Source organism: Vipera ursinii, assembly GCF_947247035.1.
Source record: "Vipera ursinii genome assembly, chromosome: 9".
Lineage (NCBI taxonomy): Eukaryota > Metazoa > Chordata > Lepidosauria > Squamata > Viperidae > Vipera > Vipera ursinii.
Genome location: NC_139523.1, coordinates 24,262,236 through 24,278,828, shown reverse-complemented (window position 1 = coordinate 24,278,828; position 16,593 = coordinate 24,262,236). Strand labels below are relative to the sequence as shown.

The window sequence follows — 16,593 nt, the reverse complement described above, 5'->3', positions numbered from 1 at the left end:
GCTTAATGAAATTTTGTGGCATTTTTGGGCTCAAACTTAGCAGATGTATTTTCTAAGCAAGAAAGTAGCATGATTATACTGTGTCAGCAAGTTTCCTACCAAGAAAACTGTTAAAAAAATTTTTTGGTGGGGGGGGGAATTGCAATCCAAGTGTTCCAACATCTAATACCCATGAAACCAGATAAAATCTGCTTTATCCCATCCTCATTCCTTTGACTCTACAGAGAATTTTCCTGACCTTATATGTTTTGCCATCCTTGCTGCTCTCCTCAATCTAGCAGGGGTTTTACATAATGCCAGATTAAAGAATTCAAGTTTCTATTACTATTCAGCAAATACAGAGGGCCTCTCTGTAAAACATGTTGTTTTACATACAAATTGATTTTTGTGGATCCATGCATGAAAAGCAGGATTCAGGTGTAAAAAATACATTAAATAGGTAATATCTTAAGCCATTCATGGGGATGATAGTACATGGAGGATTTTTGTCTATCTCCACTGGAATCTTATCCCTCTCTTCCTCCTCCCCCCAGCCTCCAAAGTATGGATTGGCCCTCACCAGGATCAAGAGCTTCATCCCTATAACCAGTACTTTAAGTTCTCAATATAGCAACTAAGCAACTCTGGAGAATCTTATGAGTAAAATACATCTACATATATATACTTAAGAGCAACTGTTTTCAAACTTGGCAACTTTAAGATGTGTGGACTTCAACTCCCAGGATTCCCCAGCCAGTCTTGCCATTTGAAGATGTCTGGACCTCAACTGCCAGAATATATCCTTTACAAATCAAAATGGATCAGGCTAAGCCAGGGATGCACGCATCATCAGCTGTGATGGACAAGTTGAGGGCCCAACAGGTGACTCTGTATCATGTACGTCAGCAGGCCAGGGTACTTCCTCTGGGAAGTTTATGGGACTTTGTTTTATCCACTGTGCTGGGTTATTTTATTCATTGTGCTATGCCTAATTTAGGGTTTAGATTAGAGGTTTCCAAACTTGGCAACTTTAAGACTTGTAGACTCAGGCATACTGGCTGAGGAATTCTGGGAGTTGAAGTCCACAAGTATTAAAGTTGCCAAGTTTGGAGAACCCTTGGCTTACATAACAGTTTCATATGCTTTCTACCTCAACAAAGTAGGGATAGGCGCCATTAGTTTTTCAGACATCGTGATGGTGGGAGGACTCCCAGGGCTACTGACAGCCTACCCTTACGCTAAATCCAAAGCAGATCATAGTCTTAGTGTAATGTAAAGTGTCTAGCCAGTCACAAATGCATATATTTTATCATATATCTGTGAAACAGTTACTCATTTGCAAGGAAACAAGAGAAAATTCCTCAGCCCAGAAGGTTACAGTAGTTAACTAGCTAGAGAAGTACCACAGAACTGCAGCCAACCTTAATTAATCCTACACTGATTCAGAGAAGTAGGACTCTATTATTTTTTTCATGTTTTATCATCAAGGAACAAGTAACGCTTCCATACCACAAGCAGCTCACAACTAAATCAGCTTTCTTGTCTGCTGGATGCTCTTTTTAACCAAAAGGAAACATGCCTCAATTGCAACCGTTTTGAAACTCACCACAAATTAACTTAATTTAAGGGTGCTTGTTCGGCAAACAATATCTGTGATATTTGTACTTAGGCTTGCTTTCAGCCTGGTGTGGTTCGAGTGTTTAAAATTACATGCTGTTAAAAATCACTTTTAATAAAGCAAATGGCCAATGAGCCTGAAAGCACAAACAGCGCCAGAGGAGACGCTTCAGTCGGCTGAATATACTGTATATCTGACAATGGGAAAAGGAGTTCCTCGCAGAGCCATAAATTGTCTCACTGCCCTATGGCGGCTGAAGTGTAGAAAATCTCTGAAATGGGTCATTTGTATCTTTGGAAAGGCTGATTGAAGCTTTTAACCATCTGGATCTGAAATGTTTAATCTCAGGCAACAGATGGGCTATTCTTAGAGGCAGGACATATAGGAGGTCTCAGACCAAGCCTCCCTCTGAAAAGTCACTAACAGAAGAGCAGGCAGGAACCATCAAGTCTAGGAGCCGGGCTCACTGGCTTCCCTACTACTGGACCGGACCTTCAATTGTGAATTAGGGAAAGTACACCGAGTAGGCAGACCATTTCAGGTCTGAAGTATTTTGAGTTCCAAACAGGGGTTCTTATTGGACATATAACTAACTACAGGTAGTTCTGGACTTACAGCCACTCATTTAGCGGCCGTCTGAAGTTACAACAGCATTGTAAAAAGCGACTTATGACCGTTTTCCCACACTTACAACCATTGCAGCACCCCCCTGGTCACGTGATCAAAATTCAGACACTTGGCAACTGGCCTGTATTTATGACAGTCCCGGGGTCATGTGATCCCCTTTGGTGACCCTTTGACAAGCAAAATCAACACGGAAGCTGAATTCACTTAACAACCGTATTGCTATTTTAACAACTGCAGTGATTCACTTGAAAACTGTGGCAAGAAAGGTTGTGAAATGGGGCAAAATTCACTTAACAACTATCTCATTGAGCAATGAAAATTTTGGGCTTAATTGTGGTCGTAAAACAAGGACTATCTGTATTCCAAAACTACTCTGAGCAGTCCAGAATTGTTCGGAAATGTAACATGGCCATTTATACATTGAATAAATGTAACATTTATACGTATTAATCTTCTGTAGCACCTCATCTGAAGGAACATGCACAAACTGCTGCACAATTTAAACTGTCCAGCAAAGAACAGCATAAAACAACACAGAAATAGCCTATCAGCTACAATCTACACACCAAACAAGTGAATTCTATTAAGGCAGCACGACAATTCAAAACCCTTGCAGAAGGATGTCAAAGTCAGATACCAGAGGGAGTTTATTTCAGAAAATGGGGATCATTACATAAAAGTATCATCTGGGGCACCTATGCTTCTACCTTATTTATTTATTTATTTATTTATTTATACCGGGAGCATCAAGCTCAATTGTACCTAGGCAGCCCTGCAGATTCCTGGGAACCCGTCCAGGAACGCTTTCAGTGTCTAAAGCCAACCATCTCAACCGTACCCAGTCTATTAAAAGCCCATGTAGTCCTGTGGCCGTGGGGTTGCCGTTACAAGGCTGAACGGACTCTCACCTGCCAAGCAGGTGGGCACCAGTGTTCTGCCCCAACTGCAGCTTGCAAGATCTCCTCCAAAGCAGCCCCGAGTAAAGCACATGACATTTCTGCAATGAAGTCTGGGAGTTGAAATCCACAAGCCTTAAAAGTTTCCAAGGCTGGGCACTGCTGCCTTTCAGCGAAGTTTATTTTCTACCTGCCGGTCAGAGAATGAGTAATTTTTGTCATCTCCTTCTCTTTTGGTGTGACTGTCCAATGAGCTAAAAAAAACAACACACCACCACCCATTTTCTGTTAATGGACAAATTAAGAAAGAGCAGGCTATGAATCAAACTTAGCCCTAAGAAGGAAAGCTAATAGCCCTCAATAACCAAAGAGAAAGAGAACTTGCAAAGGCACCGTGCTGGCATCCTTTTTCACCTGCCTCATAATTCTGAGCATTCTCAGAGAAGGAAAAACGCCCGAGAATCCCTGCAAAGGATGGGAGCTATTAGCTTACGGTAGGTAGTTAAGCCCTCCTGTTCCTGTGGTATCAGAACACTTTGAAGCATCAAGCCGCTGATCGGATCGGAGGGTGGAGGAATTGGAGACTCGCCAAGCAGCCTGGACGCCTTCCCAGCTGGGTCATTAAAGCTAACTAAGTGGAGATGGGAGTTGAGGAGGAATTGAAGCTGTTGAGATAAAGGAAGCCTCCAAGGCTGTGAACCTGGGCATATTGGACAGCCAAGGATACCAGGAAGAGTGGGGCTCCTTCTGTGCTTCGTCTTCGGAAGAATGACACCATCCTCGGAGGTGGGCGTTCTCAACTCATGGCCCTCTTCCCATATACAGGTAGCCCTTGATCGACGACCCACTTGAGCCCAACATTTCTGTTGCTAAGCAAGACATTTGTTAAGTGAGCTTTGCCCCATTTTACGACCTTTCTTGCCACAGTTGTTAAGCGAATCACCGCAGCTGATAAGTTAGTAACCTGGTTGTTAAATGAATCTGGCTTCCCCCATTGACTTTGCTTGTCAGAAGGTTGCAAAAGGGGATTGCGTGACCTTTGGAAACAGCAAAGGTCATAAGACTGAACCAGTTGCCAAGCATCTGAATTTTGATCACGTGATCACAAGGGAGGCTGCAATTGTCGTAAGTGTGGAAAACAGACACAAGTCTCTTTTTTTGGTGTCGTTGTAACTTTGAATGGTCACTAAATGAACTGCTGTTATGTCCAGGACTACCTGTGCTGGTTATTTCAACAGATCTTTGAGATAGAAACAAATATATTTGCATCCTTCCTTTGATACAGGTAATCTTCGACTTGCGACTATTCTTTAGTGACCACTCAAACTTATGACAGTGCTGAAAAAAGTGCCTTGCAACCAGTCCTCATACTTACAATTGTTGCAGGATCCTCACAGTGGCATGGTCGTAATCTGAGCCCTGGGCAAGTGGCTGGCATTTGCCATGATTGCAACGTTCCAGGGTGACTTGATTGCAATTAGGAACCTCTTCAGCAGGGAAGGTTGCAAATCACAATCCTGTGATATCTCGCTTAATGAGCGCAGCAAAAAGGGTAGTAAAATCAGGTGCAGTCACACGACGCCTCTCTTAATGTCCGCACCACACAATGACAAATTTCCTGGTTCTGATTACGGTTATAAGTCGAGGATTACCTGTACAAGTGTACTGATCACTGTTGTATGGTTCCTTGACTTTGTATACAATTTCATAATTTTATTACTGGGTTCTTTTCCTGTTTTACCCAGTTTATCTATAGGAGGATTATAAACCATTCAAAACTGATTTAAGGTTTTGACAGACTAACTAGAAGGTTTTGAAGACTAACTAGTCTTCTGCACTTCTAGGAGCATTTGTAGTGGAGAAAGATGTTTTCAAAAGGGACTGATACTGTTGAAAATATTATTTAAGACATCTGTAATTATAACCAAGAAGTAACAAGCAGGGCTTAACTTCCCAAATGACAGCTGGGAAGAGAGGGGTAGATCCACTGGGGAATATTACCTGCACAAATCCCACTGAAATTAATAAATGCTGACTAAGGACATTGTTCTTGCTTTCCTCCCATTTCAGAGGAACTTGCAACCAAGACATTCCCAGGAGAAGCAGAACCAGGGCTGCTAACAGGCTTTCTTGCAGACAGAAGTTCTTCTGTAATCCTTCTCTCAGCAGAAGCATTTCAGAGTTTAGGACAAAGGAATCCACCAAAATAAAACTATTTGGAAAGGATCCTCTGAAGATAGCACCCACAATTTATTTGATACACTGGCATTATTTCTACTTCCACACTCTTCAAGATACTACAGGTAGTCTTTGACTTATAACCATTTGTTTAGTGACCATTCAAAGTTAGAACGGCACTGAAAAAAAAGTGATTTATGACCATTTTTTCACACTTATGACCATTGCAGGATCCCCATGGTCATGTGATCAAAATTCAGCCGCTTGGCAACTGCCTCATATTTATGACGGCTGCAGTGTCCCAGGGTCATGTGATCCCCCTTTGCGACCTTCTGACAAGTCAATGGGGAAGCCAGATTAGCACTTAGCCTTATATGTTGTTGTTGTTAAATTGCAAAGTCGTGTCCGACCCCACGGACAACGTTCCTCCAGGCCTTCCTGTCCTCTACCATCTTCTGGAGTCCATTTAACCTCACGCCTACCGCTTCAGTGACGCCATCCAGCCTCTTGCCCCCAACAATCTGGGTCTTTATTTTACTGACCCTGGAAGGCTGAGTCAACCCTGAGTTGGTGAGAATCAAACTGCTGGCAATCAGCAGGAAATTAGCCTGCAATATTGCATTCTAACCACTGCGCCACTACGGCTCTTAACAAGTTAAGGTTTACTTAACAACCGTGTCACTAACTTAACTGTAGTGATTCATTTAACAACTGTGGCAAGAAAAGTCATATAATGGGGCAAGACTCACTTAACTGGCTTGCCGAGGAACAGAAGTTCGGGGTTCAATTGTAGTCCTAAGTCTTGGACTATCTATTTCTTTTGTTGATTGATAAAATACCACTTCAGATTAAAATACTGTACAACTTACCTTAATTTTAAACTGCTCTGAACTCACAGAAACTGATTAATCAAATGGCTGGATTTGCAGGACACTATGGTAAAATGGGGTTTGATCCTTGGTGGTTCAGAGTGCTGTGGAAACCCAGTCATTATCTTAGCGGCCTGTTATGAATACCAGGCCATCACATTAAACTATCATACACTTATGTGAACACAGAAATTATGATTTTTAGCCTGAGATTAGCTTCTTGTGGGAACTAACTATTCTAGCTCCAAATATAGCAGAATGGAAGAGAAAAAATATGTTAAAGCAGTGGCCTCCATTAAAACAGTGTGGGCGATTTCACAAAACAGTATTTTGGCGGCCTATCATGTTAGTATAATGTATTTACTTAATGGCCAGTAGTTTTATCATTGCTTAAAATTATGATGGCTATGAAATGGGCACCTTATAGCACATGAAATATCCCAGGCCATCATAAATGGTCACACCAGCTCCCCCACACATGGGTAGTCAGCTGCACACCTGCTGTACCATTCCACAATCACGTGACTGTGATTTGCAGTGCTTATCACTGGTTTTCAGCAAAAAGCACCTCTTCAAATGAATAGTTTTGCTAGTGACCACCACAGAAAAGGGCCAGACAATTACTTCTGGTCACATGGGTGCCTCAACTTATGACCATAATGACTTACAAGGTCTATTGGTAAGCACTTGGTCCATTACTGCATATTACTCTAAGCACCTTTAGCCTGCAAAACTCAGTTAAGATCAGACTGTCAGTTTCCCTGGGTGTAAGATGAACAATGCATTTAATAACCAAACAATCTTTTAATCCAACTACGATGGTTCTTTTTCCAGGAGGGGAACACCCCAAATTACCAGCTCTTACAATTTTAACAGAAGAAAGACAGTCCACAAAAGAGATATGAATCTACATCTAGTAACAAGGATACTTAAAAGAAATCTTAATGCACAAAGAACGCACTGAATTGCAAAGGCTGAGTCCTGCCATAACATACCTTCACACCCTACTTGAGAGCTATTCACAGGCAACCAGCTGTTCATTCCTGAAAAAAGAATATACCGAATATGCAGACGAGCAGACCTATTGCTAAACCGCTACACTCTGAAACATACATGTCAGGTGAACAATGGTTCCTGTTCTTCTAATGTGCTTGCCTGGTGATGTGCCTGTCGTTTATTAAATATGACCAACTTGGTGTATATTCTTTTGCTAACACAGCTTTTATCAATCCATAGGCATCTTCAATTCCATTTTAAAAGATAATCAATACATTTTAGGCCAGTAAGTAACTGAAATAATGACGCCCAGTAGTAATCTTTGATGAGAAGCCTCTGCTTGCATCAGTCTTATCTCATCAGTTTAGAAAGACAATTAACACCATGCTCTGAGCTACTGTAAAAAAGTCATTGCTAAGGAATAAAAGCATCAGCATCTGAACAGCCTATTCAGCAGCTACAACCCAATTGTTTTAGCAAGGGGTGTCCAACCTTGGCAACTTTAAGACCTGTGGACTTCAACTCCCAGAATTCCCCAGCCAGCCATGTTTGTAGGGATGCAACAGAAACATATTAAAATTTAAAGCTACAGCCCTGAAGTATTATGCAGCAGTTCAAATTTAATTGTAAAAAGGTGGATTGGAATATTGTTGTTGTTGTTGTTAGTTGCGAAGTCGTGTCCGACCCATCGCGACCCTATGGACAATGTTCCTCCAGGCTTTCCTGTCCTCTACCATCTTCTGGAGTCCATTTAAGCTCACGCCTACTGCTTCAGTGACTCCATCCAGCCACATCATTCTCTGTCGTCCCCTTCTTCTATTGCCCTCAATCTTTCCCAGCATTAGGCTCTTCTCCAGTGAGTCCTTCCTCCTCATTAGGTGGCCAAAGTATTTGAGTTTTAGCTTCAGGATCTGGCCTTCTAAAGAGCAGTCAGGGTTGATCTCCTCTAGGACTGACCAGTTTGATCGCCTTGCAGTCCAAGGGACTCGCAGGAGTCTTCTCCAACACCATAGTTCAAAGGCCTCAATTCTTTTGCGCTCAGCCTTTCTTATGGTCCAACTTTCACTGCCATACATTGCAACTGGGAAGACCATAGCCTTGACTATACGCACTTTTGTTGACATGGTGATGTCTCTGCTTTTTAGTGTGCTGTCTAGATTTGCCATGGCTTTCCTCCCGAGGAGGAAGCGTCTTTTAATTTCTTGACTACAGTCCCCATCTGCAGTGACCTTGGAGCCCAGGAAAATAAAATCTGTCACTACCTCCATTTCTTCCCCATCTATTTGCCAGGAATTGAGAGGGCCAGATGCCATGATCTTGGTTTTCTTAATATTTAGTTTCAACCCAACTTTTGCACTCTCCTTCACTCGCAACAAGAGACTCTTCAGTTCCTCTTCACTTTCTGCCATTAGAGTGGTATCATCTGCGGATTGGAATATATGGTGGCCCAAATGTAATACTTTTTGGCAATGCTTTAAAGCAGCTGCATCTTTTCCCTGGGTCACAAAGCAGCTACAGAAAGAAGCTTTTGAACTGAATTCTAACATTATATTCTGTATTCTATGCAGAGTGGAAATCAACTGTCAACAATTAAGGAACCAGCAGTAGAGAAATATGCCACAGCATTTGGTAGAAAACCACTGAAAGCCTTGGAAAAAATATTGAGAATTGACAATGTTTTCCCCTGTGACATGCGATGGAAATTAAAGTTCAATTCTGAAGAAGCAGGATTGAAAGAGTACTGATGCTTTTGAACTTTGGTACTGAAGTCTCCAGAGAATACCAAGAACAGCCAAGAAAACAAATGGATGAATCAATCCAGACTTCTCACTTGAGGCACAAATGACCAGGTTCAAATTATATTTTAGACATCTAACACCAAAGATCTAGTTCCCTTGAAAGTTTATAATGCTGGCAAAGATGGGGGAAAAAGATAAAAATGATTATGACGCAACGGGATGGATGGACTCAATTACAGTGATGATGGATACACTGATGGAAGAACTAAAGCAGTGTTTCTCAACTGTGGCGACTTGAAGAGGTATGGACTTCAACTCCCAGAATTCTCCAGCCAACCATGGGAATTCTGAGAGTTGAAGTCCACATCTCTTCAGGTTGCCAGGGTTGAGAAATACTGACCAAAAGGATTAGGTTAGAGATAGATCCCTATGGAAAAATATTTAAGTGGTCATTGAGAGTGATGGCACACAATCAGTCAATCAATGTATGTCTCACTGAAGCCAAAATGCTCGCATTCAACTAAATCTCAGGCAAATCCACTAACTTACTCGCTGTTAGTTGTAGAGAGAATGAACTGAGACAAAAATGTGAATTTTTCTCTCAGATGTAAATTAATCAAAAAAAGTTGCCATGAAATTGCTGTTTCCTTCAAAAGATTTTGTCTGTAGAAAAAATAGATTCTTCAAATTATGATTAGTGGTAGAAAGTAGGCTGAACAAGAAAAATAGCTATATTAAGAAATAACTGCTTCTTGCTTCTGGAAACCAACTTCTTGGTTTTTTATATAAATTAAACGCATGTGGGATAGATGAGAAGAACTCCCACATTATGCCTGGGAAATGTAAAGGTTACAATTATCAGCAATAGAAATGTTTTAACTAATATAGCAACTAATTGTTCAGGAAATAATTGACTTGGAAAGTGAAAGCTTGATTTAAATCACTTCATCCTGAAAAAAAATCTCAGCATGGTAGAAGCATATTTTGAAAATAGAAAAATTAGATTCTTAGAAGTATGCAATTTTCTTGAGCATATGTCTTATAAATTTCTATTCTTGTCCAGAATAAAAAAAATCAACACAGTATGGCTATTATTGGACCTTCAAGGAATTTTATTGCATTTTAAGTCTACCAACTTGCCAGAAATTCCAGAGAACTACCATATAAATTTGCTGTAAATTTTACAGCAAGGTACAGTATACTTCTTTGAAAGGCAAGGCACATTAGGTTTCTCACTAAATCAGAAATGAGATTTAAAAAAATACAATTTACAAATACCTGTTTCTTCAACAAAGTAGCTAGATTTATTGATGGTTTATTGAATGGTTGGTTAAAATGCTGGGGTATATCCCTACAAATCACATTTTGGGTAGGTGCAAAGTCACACAGAGTCGCCTTGAACTACAAGATGGGTGGCAAATAAATTTAATAATGAATAGCATGAACCCACACTGTACACTGTCAAAGTGCTTGTTCACATCATACCCAAGTGGCCTCACATAAAGCTAACTTATTTTTTGAAATGTTTAGTCAGCAACCTAACACTTTATCGGGATGCGCTGAATTTGGTGGATTACACTGCAAACCATATGGATGGAAATCACAGTGCCAATGTTTTTGGTTTCACTGATGAAGCAATATGCTACAAAATACTTATCCATTATAGCAACACCCCTATTTGTTCCATCTATGTTATGCAACTTGATATGTAATTTCCTAGCATCATTCCATTTTCTTACACTAAATGTGTGTGTTCTTCAAGGACGAGGTAGGTTTTAGTAATTATAGCACTTTGCAGAACATATAAATTATACAATTTAAACTTCATGTTTATATTTAGCAGCAAATTGTACCAACTTGAAGCAGTAACAAAGACAGCCAGTTTCCTATGAAGTGCTTAAGACCAAACAAAAACTTTGTTAAAGTTATCTGTCAGCACACAATGACTGTGTTATTTCAGAAAAAAGGAGGGCAGCTAAAAGACAAGTGGTTTCTTGATAAGCTTATAAGGAAGGAATTCAATTTGACCAAAAGGAAAGGTAGGAAGATTGCCTAGGATAACGGGAACTTGAGTCATCGCAACTGGACTTTTCTTTTTTGGTCTGAAATTCACTGCTTATCCCAGTAGATTTTTCGACCACATTAAAATGGCTCAGGAGTCCATTCCATCTCCATCAAAAGTAGGAAATTAATATTGGGATTAGGCTGCATGTGAAAACTTATCTGCTATGATGAATATGCAAGTAGCCAGTTCTATAGTTAAAAATAGTAAATGAACAGGGTTAGAAACACTTACAGCAAAGTGTTAGTTTGTTCCTGAAACACAATTCAAACTATTCATTCAATTGCTATTTGAGGACAAGGTCAAAATGACTCCATAAGAAATGGAGTACTGTACGCCTTTTTAGACCTGTTTTAAGCTGCATCCTAAAATATTGATAATATTTTTACGAATGCACTTAACTTCCAAGTAAATATATTATTAAAAAATAAGGCATCAATTACAAAAATGCAGTTAGGCACAGATTGACTGAGCTATATATAAATAGAAAAATATAAAATCATTCACACTAACCAAACTTGATTGAACAAAATGCAACAAAATTTCATCAGAATACCAGAGTTCATTTTACAAGACAAACATGGAACTGATCAAATCTGCTCAGGTTTCAGTTCAAACCCTAAGCTACTTTTAACTGAAAAATAGTGGGATATATGTCTTTCCCTTAGATCCTTCTCTCTTCAGCACCCCAATTTTTTCCTCCAGAACCCCCACAAAAAGAACAAAATCTGTTCCTCTGCAGAATACACAAAGAACCTTAGAAACAAGAATATGTAACAACCTTTGAAAATCTTGCCACTAAGGAGCCTTACAGCCATCAAAACCTGAAAACAGATAAAAACATTTGTTTTGCATTTTCTCCCTCTCTCAACTTTCAGCATGGAGAAGGAATTCCTACAACCAAGTGGAAACCAGAAGGAAAACAAGCCATGGGTAAAGCTGCCTACTTAATGTATATAAAACGTTCTTACAAAAGAACACACCAACATTTCCCTGCAAGGATGAGAATGGTGGTTAAAAGCAGGGTCTAAGGCTTCAGTCCATCCTGTGTGAAGGAATGGAAAAAAACAAAACTATTTACTGCCACATCCTGAAAATCTGCTGTTGACAGTATTTTCAGAACTTCCAAAAAGAGAACGAGAACAAACTTGATTGAATTTTACTTCGCAACTAAATACTCAGATGCAAATAAAACTAAAATGGCCTTTCAGGATCGAAATTATTTATTTAATCAGCAAATAATAAACGTATTTGCTAACATCCTTGCTAAGATTCTCCACCACCATTAAGACTTAAAAATTCATGACTACCTTAGTGACAGAAATTATGATCATTGGCAGAATTAGTTCTGCAAAAGAGTCACTGTTTCGTGATTGCACATAATGATAAAATATATTATTTTGTATAAAAGATTAGCAAACAAAAAATGGTTTTGGTGTCCATATCAGTAATAATTGATATCAAAACATGGTAAAACAAAAACCTCAAAGTAGACGAGAAGCTGATAAATATTAATGAGCATTTGAACCAACTTTAATAAACGCATATTTCCCATTCTATAAGGCAGCTGATGATTACTAACATCTCAAAAATACATCTATATAAATGAAAATGTGGACTCATTTTTAAATGAGTGATGGAGTCTTTGCACTTGCAGAGTAAACAGAATGCTCGTTATTTGTCATTTGCATGTTCTAATTTATTTGCTATATAAGAGTATGTAAGGATGATGTTTTGATGATTCCTTGACAATGACAAGAAGAAAAAAAAGGAAAATTGCTGGAATGGTGTTATATTCTCAGATATTCACCCTTGGAAAATTCTGTTCGTCTTTTAGGATAATTAGTTAAGTTCAAAGCTTCCTAAAATAAAAGCAATTCTAATTTTCCAAAAGAAGGAACCTGGATATTCATGTCATGTCCACCACAAAGACTACATTCCTCCAATTAAATTATTCAAACAGAACAATCAAGAGATTCTAAAGAAAAAGGCTATTGCTGTCAATCCAACCTTGGGGAAAACGTAATGGCAAGAGCACATGTGACCTGGAAGAATAAGCCTAAGAAGGCAAGCATAGCCTTGATGTATCTCAACCATATACTATAGAGCAGGGGTAGGTAACCTTGGCTCTTATATGACTCGTGGACTTCAACTCTCAGAATTCCAGAGCCAGCCATGCTAGCTCAGGAATTCTGGGAGTTGAAGTCCACCAGTCATAAAAGAGCCAAGGTTGCCTACCCCTGCTATAGAGAGAAGAAGAGAATTTAGAAGGAAAATGTAGAGGGCATGTTCCTTAATGCTAGACTGCTTTCTTCTCCACCCCCCCCCCCCCCCGTGCTTTGGATGGCTTTTACAGTAGGCAATTTTGTCTAGGCTTGGAAGGTAGGCAGAGTCTGGTCCAGTTTGGCTTGGATGGTAGAGAACAGAATCACAGATTTTCCAGGATTAGGAAATTGAAAAAAAAACATCTTGGAAGAACATAATCCCTAACTGCTTCTGTAGTGTGGCCAAGAGAATTAGAGGGATACATCCACAAAGTCACCAGAAGTTGAGCTTGACTGGTATTATGACATTTCCCCAAAGGCTTTGTTAAAGTAACACCATCCTGATAAATTCTACCGCATCAAACAAAATATTCTATTTTAATCTGCAGCCACAAGTTAAGGAAAGCCTCTTTTCGCTTCCTAAGCATTACTGACTTGCGGAAAGGATGACTACAAATAGCCAAAGGATGCTATTCTGCAGAGAGTTTGGACATGAGTTCCCAGGAGAGCCAGATGTAAGCAAAAACGGAGACGCAGAAAACAGCACCTCATTTTACTTCTCTCACGCAGGTAGGCCCTAATTGAGCCTCATTTTGAACATTATGCTAAATCTGTACAGAGAAGTGTGAAACCAACTTTAGTCTGACCATTTTAGGAAACAGGAAATGAAGCAGGGGGAGACAACACGCTCACAATGAAACGGTATGGACCCTGTCCCCCCAAATGCGCCCTCAGTTCTAAAACTGGGGCAATAGATACAATTCCCATGGATTACCCTGGAATCCCAACATTCATTTCAGTTCTGCAGCAAACACATGATCTCAACATACAGACTTGTGACCTCAGTCGAGCCCAACCTTTCCACCGCTAAGCAAGGAATTAGTTAAGCAAGTCCCGCCCCATTTTGCGACCTTTTTACCATGGTCGTTAAGTGACTCACTACACTTGTTAAGTGAATCGTCTGGGTCGTTAAGCGAAATCTGGCCTCCCCCATTGATTTTGCTCATGGAAAGCCAGCTGGGAAGGTTGCGAATGCTGATCACGTGACCCCAGGACAGTGCAACTGTTGTAAATACATGCCAATTGCCAAGTGTCTGAATTTTGACCACGGGGATCCTGGAACGGTTGTTAAGTGTGAAAAACGGTCATAAGTCACTTTTTTCAGCGCCATTGTAACTTTGAACTGTCACGAAACCAATGGTTGTAAACCGAGGACTAATTACCTGTATTCCAACTTCAACTTTAGGAGACAGGAATTCCCATTTCCTTAAGAAAGCAGGGCTGGAGGAAGCCCCCCTTCCCAGTGGCAAAGTAGGACCATTTTGAATTCCGGCTGTTCATTGGGAGGACCCAAGATCCCCCCCCAATTGTGGAAAGATGGTTCCCAGTTCCTGTCCAACATTCCCAGAGCAAGAGGATCCCAAGCAGAAGCCTTCACATCCTCTCCCTGCTGCTCCAAACGGATCTCTGGCTGCTTTCTGATGGTTGAGAGAGGTTAGTTGAGCCTTTTCTCTCACACCCCCCAGCAAATGGTCCCTCCTTCTTCCCAGCCGCCCCCCCCCATGCGCACCCAAAGCAACAGCAGCGGCCTTTTGTCCCTCACACTTTCTCTGGCTCCTCTTCTCCCCTTTCCCTCAATTCCAGCCCCCCCCCACGCCCCCCCCTCCGATCCCGCAGCACCCGGGGAACTCCAGGCCCCGCATTGTCTGGGTCCGCCCAGCACATCCCAGCCCAGCCCCGAACGGAGGCGCCGGGCTTGCAGGGAGGGTGGGAAGTCTGGCAGGGGCGGGGGGGGTTTCTCTCCCCCGGAGGGGGCAGCTAGACAGGCAGCCCTCCCCGCCAGGGATGCCCTCTTCCGAGCCCGGGGGCGGCCGGGAGGGGCGACCCATTTCCTCCCGCTCCCCCCCCGCTGCATCCCCGACGGGGGGGGAGGACGCACCTGGCCCTCCCCGAGGCAGGGAAGGCTCTTCCTCCCTCCGAGGGGCGCCTCCCTTTCCCCGCCACGGCTCCCCGCTCGCCGGCAGCTCTCCGGGGGAGGAGGGCGCCGTGGGGAAGGGTCTCCCCCGGGACCCCCGCCTCCTCCTCCTCCCCCTCATTGTTCCTCCGCCGGGCCGGGCCGAGGCGGCGGCAGGCGAGGCGACTCACCGGGTCGGGGGCGGCGGGGCCGGGCCAGGCCGGGCTCTCGGGGCGGGGCGGACGAGGACCCGAAGCGGCGGCGGCGGCGGCGAGGGCGCAGGAGGCGGCGCCATGTTCCTCCCTCCCTCCTCCTCGCTCGCTCGCTCGCCCGCCCGCCCTTCCTGCCTGCCTTCCTTCACCCGGCCGCCGCGAGGGGCGAAGGGGGAGGCCGGGCGGCCGGCGGGGGCTGGCGGCGGCGGGAGAGGCCGAGGAGGCGCCTTCGCCTCAGGCTGAGGGGCGGCGGCGGCGGCGGCACCATCGACTGAGGGAGAAGCGACGGGGCGCGGGGCCGCGTGCGTCTCAGAGGGGCCGCGCGCGCCGACACTAGCGCGCACGCGCACCCCAGCGAGCCGATCCTTGGCGCAGGAGCCGCGGCTCGCGCCGCCGGCAGAGCCTGAGAGGGAGAGCCAGCAGGGGGGCGGGGCCGAGCGGGGGGCGGGGCTGACGCTACGGCCTGAGGAGGAGAGGATGCGGGCGCGCCCCCGGAACGGAGCGCCGAGGGAGAAAACGCGCCTGCGCCGGGGTAGCCCCGCCTTTCTCAGCCCGCGCCGGGCGGGGGCGGGTCGGCTATGCCGGGCGGGGGGGCGCGCACGCACGCACGCGCGGGAGGGAAAGAAGCGCGCGCGCGGGGCGGAGGGGCGCAGTCGGAGTCTGGAGCGCAGCGGCGCGCACGCGCACGCTCGTTCTCTGCTGGGAAGGGGTGTTCCGCGGGGGGTGGGACCTCCCCGGCCGAGCCCACCGCCAAGCCCCCGGGGAGGGCCTGGTGGGTTCTTCCGGGCCCCTCCCGGGAGGTAGGGGAAGAAAAGGGGTCTGACTCTTCTCCCCGCCGCTGGGTTTTGTTCCGCGAGCGCCCGGCCGTTCGGGGCTGCTTTCCTCCCGGTTGGGGCCTTTGGCGGGCAGCCCCGGCCCTGCCTTGGGACCCCTGAGCGAAGCCCCGGCTCTGCCTTGGGACCCCTGAGCGAAGCCCCGGCTCTGCCTTGGGACCCCTGAGCGAAGCCCCGGCTCTGCCTTGGGACCCCTGAGCGAAGCCCCGGCCCTGCCTTGGGACCCCTGAGCGAAGCCCCGGCCCTGCCTTGGGACCCCTGAGCGAAGCCCCGGCTCTGCCTTGGGACCCCTGAGCGAAGCCCCGGCCCTGCCTTGGGACCCCTGAGCGAAGCCCCGGCCCTGCCTTGGGACCCCTGAGCGAAGCC

At 44.2% G+C, this 16,593-nt stretch overlaps 1 protein-coding gene across 1 annotated transcript in view; it reads right to left on the bottom strand.

Moving 5' to 3' along the window:
• Positions 1-15,745, bottom strand: part of ARHGAP35 (Rho GTPase activating protein 35) — a 51,296-nt gene extending 35,551 nt beyond the window's left edge. Inside the window, exon 1 of the mRNA XM_083369646.1 lies at positions 15,374-15,745. The gene's annotated coding sequence lies outside the window, so the exon portion shown is untranslated. The remainder of the gene's footprint in view (positions 1-15,373) is intronic.
• Positions 15,746-16,593: the final 848 nt, after the last annotated feature.